At 50.3% G+C, this 7,694-nt stretch overlaps 1 non-coding gene across 1 annotated transcript; it reads right to left on the reverse strand.

The window, feature by feature from the left end:
- Window positions 1–5,494: 5,494 nt before the first annotated feature.
- LOC121101801 lies at window positions 5,495–5,597 on the reverse strand. Its single transcript, XR_005833832.1, has one exon. It is a non-coding gene; the product is annotated as a U6 spliceosomal RNA (small nuclear RNA).
- Window positions 5,598–7,694: the final 2,097 nt, after the last annotated feature.

Genomic DNA, 7,694 nt, shown 5'->3' on the forward strand with positions numbered 1-7,694 from the left:
CCGGTTAAAATTCAACCATCCCTTTCCCACGCTGCGCCCCTACTCAGGTCCCGGGGGAGGGCAGGAGGGGTGGAGGAGGCGGGCGAGGGGGCGGAGGGGCGGGGCGGTGGCTCCCGGGCAACAGCCTCCCCTCCGCCAACCCGGCTCCTCGCTCCGTTGATTGGCGGCCGCTCCGGGGAGGAACCAGAGCGAGGCTCAGGGCGAGGGCGAACCCCGCCCCCGCCCTCCACGCCGGCCCCTGCCCGGCGGCGGTGCGTCTGCTCCGCGGGGGCTCCGCTGGGTCTCCGCTGGAGGGGGGAAAGAGGAGGCGCGGGCGGCTGTGGGCAGGCGGCGGGCAGGCGGGGGAGGCCGGGCTGGGACACAAGCCCGCCGACGGCCGCGGCCCCGCCCCGCCCCGCGCGCCCCGATTGGCCTGGCCGCACGCCAGGGCCGCGCCTGCAGCGCCGCCGGTGAGCCGCACGCGCCGCGGGCCGTGGGAAAGTGCCGGCGCCACGGCCGCCAGCCAATCCGGGCGGCCGGCGGCGGCGACGGCGGCCGCGCTGGCGGCGGCGGCGGCGGCGGCGCTGGGCGTCCGCATGAATGGAGAAGAATGGGCAGGCGGGGGAGCGGGGCCGCGCGAGGGCGAGCCGGCGGGGGCTGGGAGGCCGCGGGCCGGGTCCCCCGTGTGAACCTGTAATCGGAGCCCGGGCGCCGGGCGGCCCCGGAAACCGCCGCCCTGCGCCGCGGTAAATCTCGGCTGCGGGGCCGCCCGTGCCCGGCGGCGGGAGGCGCGCGCCGCTGGCGGAGCCAGGCCCGCTGCACCTGGCCGGCTGGCGCGCCGGACGCTCCGCGGGGGCCGCAGGGCGCCGCAGAGCAGAGCCCGTGCGCCGCCACAGTGGCCACCGGCAAGACGTGATTTCTGGGAATGTCCTTTTCCGTTTTGGGGGGACCGTGTCCCCACATGCAACCAGTCTGGCTTCTGCAGGGCTTCCCATCCTCCAGAGTGGAATGAGTACCCTGTGCATCTAATTTCCGGGCAAGTGGAACGCTTGTTTTCTCGGCTGACTAGGTGGGAAAAAAAAAAAAAAAAAAAAAAGACCCCTGGGGATATCCATTATGGGTTTTTTTGTTGTTTTTTTTTTGTTTCCAGGCTTTGGCGGCCAGATCCTCTCAGCGGGCGACAGGGTGGCGGGCCTGGGCATTTGCGTCTGAGGCCGCCCTCGCTGCGGGAATGCACGTCTCTGACCCTTACACACACGTGCACGTACACACACGCATACACACATAGCACACCTCCGGCTTGGGTTCTTGGCGTGTATTGGGAGCTCTGCGAAGTTACCCAAATCCTCCAGAAGATCTTGGGGGGGAAATTGTGTATCTCTGGCCTGATGCCCTATTCGAGGATTTGTAGAAGCAGCCGGATGGGTGTTTTGAATTTGGGAATCCAGGGTTCTCTATCCCTTACAAAGGAGCAAAGCAATTGGTATTCCTCTCAGGTCCATTCTTTGGCTGCTGACCTTGCAGTCCTGTCAGTAAGGGAGCACTCGATAGATATGGAGGATAAGAAACATTTTCTAACTTTTGCAAATAGCTTCTCCGTTTCTATCACTCCTTAATTCGTGATCCCAATGCCATCTTAACACATTTAAGGCACCACACCCTCTGAATGGCCTGAACCTAATATGTGTGTTCGATTTTAATCCCTCACCTCCACACACACATTATTCCGTGTTCTGGCTCCACTGAACTCTTATTTCACTTTACCTTCACCCCCAGCCCCTCAGCCCTTCTTCCTCTGGCCTCCTCTGCTTCCCTGTCTAGGCTGGATCCTTCCATCAAGCCATGTTGGATTTTTTTCTTGCTGGCACACCAAATGCCCTTGTCAGTGGTCCACCCAAAATCAATCCCATTATCTGCTTACTCTGCCCCTACTCACAGGTGACAGCTCTCTGGGTTGCTAGAGGTTCAGCCTCTCAAGCACCTTTCCAACCTCCACAGTCTTCAGTCAATCGTATGGCTCACTGCCACCTGCCTCTTCCCCCCACCCCCAGAACCTAATGGTCCAGGCATAGGAAACCCTCCACTGCTCCCCTCTGCCTTCCAGAAATCCCTCTGACATTCAATTTCTTCCCCAAGCGTGACAGGCCACCTACCCCAGAAATTAGTGTGTCCACTGCCCCTCTGTGATTCTGTGGTAGCCAGCCTCTGGAATCTACAGTGAGCGAGCCTTTCCCACTTTGGCCCATTCTTGCTGCCTTGCAGGGGCATGGGCGAACGGCAGATAGGTGGGCAAGAAGAAGAAACAAAGTTGGGGTTGAGGGTTCCTGACTCCACACGGATACCTAAGCAAACTGTTTCTCCCACATTCAGTGTTACTTTTCTGTCAAAAATGAGCTTTACATTAAAATGTTATGTTTCTCCTGCTTCTCAATCGTGACTCCCGTTATTCATTCATCCAACTAATACCGAGTGTCTTCTGTGTGTCCAGCCCTGTGCTAGGGCCTGAGAATGCAGTGGTGACCCAAGAGTGGTACGGCCCCCACCCTCCTAGAACTCACAATGGGGGGGGGGCACTAGACGATACACAGGTGAAATCGCTGTAGATGTGCTAATACTTGAAAGCACCTTTCGTTAAGGAAAAACAAGGGGGTGAAGATACTTCATGAGGGTCTGGAAAGGACTTTTCTGAGCTTGGGAAGGCACTTAAGAACTAGGCAGTTCAGTTAGAGCCACAAAAGAAAGGGCCGAGGCTCTGCCACGGGTAGTGGGATCAGACGAGAGGGTTGGACTGAGTATGAGGCCCAGTTGGCCACCACTTGCAGGGTAGAGGGGAATTCATCCCTGGAGGCTTTGAGTAAAGAAGTGCTTTAAACTTCGTAGCAGTCCCCTGAGCAAGACACAACCTGCAAAAGCGAACCCCTCTCGAACCGGAATGGGGCTGCCTAGACATAGCCCCTTAGGAAAGGGCCTTCTTCCGGCATCGGTGGGGAGGGAGTGTTTCCCATAATTCACCTGTCTTGTGGTACCAGCCTTTTCAGATTTTCACACAGGCCCATTTCCTTGCCCGTCTGTGGAATCCGGATTTATTTATCCACTTATATCCAGCGGGTTGCCTTTCTCCGTGTTCTCTTACAGAAGGCATGCTCCAGACGCCCTGGAAGAGAGCGATACTCCACGTTTCGGAATTCACTCGCAGGGCCAGGCCCAGGTGGGGCCTTCCTGAGTGAACCAGTGACACGTCCAGCGGGAAGGAGCCCATCCTCAAACTGCATTTCCGGCATTTCTGTATGAACAAAGATTAAGGGTGGCCAACTGGCTGGAAGGGACACAAACAGTGGCTGGGTAGGGGACCGCCCAGGAAAAAGCCCTGAATCTTCAATTGTCCGTTCCTCAGAGGTTTGGCCACTGTCAAGGTCCCTACTTGGGTGTCCTGGATGAGGCCCTTTCTCTGTCAGTTTGCTAGTGAGTGCGGGCTATCGTGATTGTAAGTGCTAGAAATGGTACGCAGGACGGCCAGAGACTATACCAGCGCCCCGAAAAAAAGAGAGAGGCTGCCTCACTCTGGGCTTTTAGGCAAGTTGCTTTATCCAGTCTAAAGCCAAACACCTTTGTTAAAACCACTTCTAGGTGAAGTCAGCCAGTGTTTGAGACATCTGAGTCTTGCTTGTTTATGTATTCACTTGACACACATGTATAAAGCCCCTACTATGTGCTGGGCACTGAGCCAGGCCTGGAGCAATGAGCAGAAAAGCCCCAGTCTTTATCAAGCTGCTCACAAGAGTGTGTGGTACAGATGTCGTCAGATCGACCTAAGCTGTGTGACAGTGGGGAAGTTATTCAACCTCTTTAAACCCCGACTCTCCTATCTGTAAAATGGGGATATGAATACTAATGGTTTTCCGGTGTCACCAATTACATAAGATCAGGTCTATCAAGCATCTTAATGGTGCTTGGCCAAGAGGAAGCACTTAATAAACAGCAGGTGTCATTATGAGCTATTAATATACCTGATTTACCAATGAGTACACCGAGCCCTGGGTTACCCCTCGTTTTTCTTCTGATACTCTGTTACACATCTAATGAGGTTGAAAGGAGGAAAAAAAATAATTATCTAGTAATTGGATATATTAAAAACAGTCTCTAGAAAGTAATATCCTTTAAAGCTGACGAGAAAAAACTAGTGCATTTTGCTAAGAGCACTAGATTAGAGCTTAAAAATAAGCATCTGCTATTCATTATCAGTGAAAGTTGTGCTTTTTGAGTTTCTTTTTTTTATTTAAAGATCTTATTTATTTATTTAACAGAGAGAGAGACAGCCAGCGAGAGAGGGAACACAAGCAGGGGGAGAGGGAGAGGAAGAAGCAGGCTCATAGCGGAGGAGCCTGATGTGGGGCTCGATCCCATAACGCCGGGATCACGCCCTGAGCCGAAGGCAGAGGCTTAACGACTGCGCCACCCAGGTGCCCGTTTGAGTTTCTTATTAAGGAACAGCCCCTGAGCATGTGGTGCTATAAGTATGTGTCTAAATAAGTTGCATACTTATGGAGTTCAGCGATGGCTCCTTTAGAGAACACCCCAAATCAGAAACCACAAGACAGAGTCTCCCAAGACTGTCATACCAAAATTTTGACCAAATGCCAGTTCCCCTCTGTGCCTCACACTTGCTGCTCTCTGTGGACGCTGCCTCAAACGCCAGATTGCCTTGTGGCCTGTCATGCCACGCAAAAGTGCATTTCCACTATCAACTCCCCTAGTTGAGGTCAGATGTGAGCCGCCTTGGTGCTCGCCCTGGGGGAATTGCTTAATTGGGAAACCCAGCAGGCAGCAGTGCGGTTCACTGGGAGGAGAGGATGCCAACCTGCCTGCATGGTTTGAGGGACCCTTTCCTCGCTGCGCGCCGTTGAGTGCAAGACCAGACCTCTCTCCTCCCAGCCTGTTTCCTCATCTATCGATAAGAATAATCCCTCAGCTTTTGTTTTGCTTTGTTCTTTTGAAAGGGAAAATGGGACCAAGCATTTTGTAAAATACTGCACACATGCTTTGTCTCGTGCTTGTGAGTTACGATGATGGTGGTGGTGGTGGTCGCAACACGGGCTGCACACCCTGAGCTCTGCTGGGCCACCTAAGAGGATGCTTCTGTAGGGTCTTCCCGCTCCTGCCAGAGAATTCCTTCAGGATGAACCACTCTGTGGTTCATAAAGCGCATTTCACAGACCATTAATCTCTCAAGACTGTAAATAACAGAATCTGTTTTCAAATACATTTGGGAAATTCTTGGAGATCTCAGGACACGGGAGAGCATGAATGGCTCTGAGAAGTCCTTAGGAATCCTCGTTGTTGACATGTCGAACTCAGCACTTCTGAAACTTCTGACCCATAAGAAAATTAAGCATAAGTGAAAAACAACTTGATAAACAGCATTATTGCCTTCTGGTACATAATTTCTGCTCTGAAAGTTCTTTGCTAATTAATCTGTGAGACCAATTCCTTCAAGAAACTTAAAAATGTATTTGTTTTCAATATGGAACACTTGACGAATTTGTGTGTTATTCTTGGGCTGGGACCATGCTGATCTTCTCTGCATACATTTTTTTTTAATAACAAACATTTTTCATGGCACGTACCATATGCCAGGCACAGTTTTAAAAACTTTATATATAATTAATTGAATCCTCACACTAAACCAGGAAGGAGGAATTATTCTTTTTCTTAGTTTTCAAAGAGAAAGACCAGGCAGAGCAATGTAGGAAATTTGCCCCAAATCATACCTGACTCCTGCTAGTGGTTTGATTCCATGACGCCCTCTTTTCCTCAAAGAGCAATTTCCGGAGTATTTTTTCTCAATTAAATGATGCAAATAGTAATGTACAACATACTGTTTTCTCAAAGTAATTGAAATACTAATTTGTAGTGCATTCTTTTCATGATTTAAATAATTCAACAACTTTTTATTTCCAGACTTTCAAGACGGCTCTGGATCTAATTGAGATAAATCTTAAGGTGTCACAAAAGCAAGTTTGTGAATCATGACTCCTCCAGACTTGCACCCAGTTGCCCTCAGTGGAAGGTGAAGGCCTGTGTTCCTAGTCGCCCAGATGCTCATACAATACTCTCACAGTGCGTCAGACAACTTCACTAGATCCTGTTTCCAAGTATTTCTTAACTTAGCACGTTTGTGCTCGTAGATACTTATTACAAATACATCTTAAATGATTTTAAATTATTAACATGCAAGTGTGGCAGGAGGTCCCAGGGGAACCCCAAACCAGAACCCACAGACTCTGTCTTTGAAAACAGCAGGCTGCTAACCTCCTAGGTTATCAGTGTCCCTGAATGATATACACTGGACCTTTGGTTTTAGATGGAGAGGAATGTTGTTGGGTTTTTGTTTGTTTTGTTATGTTTCAATTTAGGGGCCCAGGGCAGAGATGAGGAAGAAAAGAGGAACTGAGGGGATCGATTTTGAGTCTCAGTAGAGAGAAGGATTAGGACGCTGAAGGAGCTATTCGCATGATTATTCTGGTGAAAAAAAAACAATGGTGAGCCCAGTGACAGCATGATTCAGGGCTGGGACAGGGTCATTCTGCAACCCGCACCCCACTCCTCCATGCACACTTACCGCCAAATGGCACGGTGCCGGTGCAGGGGGATGCTCCCGCGGGGAGACTGGGGGGCTTGGGAAAGCCGCAGTCTTACGGAGGATCTGGCAGTGGCGAGCTCAGTCCTGAAGGTCAGTGAGGCACTGCCCAGCTAGGGCTGAGAACTTAGAAAGGGGTCCAAATCTGACAGGCAGGGAGGGTTAAATTGTAATCTGGATAGTAATGTGACTTTGTTTATACTCAAAGGCTAATGGGACCAGGCAACATTCTAATTACAAATGAAGTGAAAGGTGTTAGGATATGATTTTTGCCATGGACTGAATCGTGTCCCCCCGAAACTCCTATGTTGAAGCCCTAACCCCCAATGTGATGGTATTTGGAGATGGGGCCTTTAGGAAATAGTTAGGTTTGGTTTGGTTTTGGGGGTTCTTTTTAGAGAGGGAAGAGAGAGGAGGGGGCAGAGAGACTCTTAAGCAGACTCCACGCCCAGTGCAGAGCTCGACATGGGGCTCAATCTCACGACCCTGAGATCATGACCTGAGCAGAAAACAAGAGTTGGATGCTTAACTGACTAAGCCACCCAGGTGACACAGAAGTAGGTATGTTTAAATGAGGTCCTAGACTGGGGCCCTCATGATGGCATTAGTGCCCTTGTAAGAAGAGACCCCAGAGAGCTGGTTCTCTCCCTCTGCTACGTGAGGGCATGTGGAGAAGGCAGCCTTCTGCAATCCAGGAACTGGAAAAAATAAATCTGTGTTGTTTAAGCCACCCAATCTACGGTATTTTGCTATGGCGGCCCAAACTGAGAAAATTCCTGTTTCGAAATCTACAGAATGTTAATATGTATCTCTGTAGGTAGGCTTTTCTGTTATAGATGCGTTCTGTTTCACAGCTTTTAGAATATATTTTCCTTTTCAGTAACTGAAAGAGCTAAACAAAAGGTTTTTACAAATGTTCCCACTTAGAAGGCCCCATTTTTATAGCATCAAAGATATTTTTCTATCTTTCAGTGACTTTTCTTTTTAAAATACCTTATTAATTATAAGTTAATGAGATCGGTAAGTGTTTTTAACCCAAATGGCAAAGGGCTTAGTTTTTCTGGTTAGTATCACATTT

Source organism: Ursus maritimus, unplaced genomic scaffold, assembly GCF_017311325.1.
Source record: "Ursus maritimus isolate PB19 unplaced genomic scaffold, ASM1731132v1 scaffold_9, whole genome shotgun sequence".
NCBI lineage: Eukaryota > Metazoa > Chordata > Mammalia > Carnivora > Ursidae > Ursus > Ursus maritimus.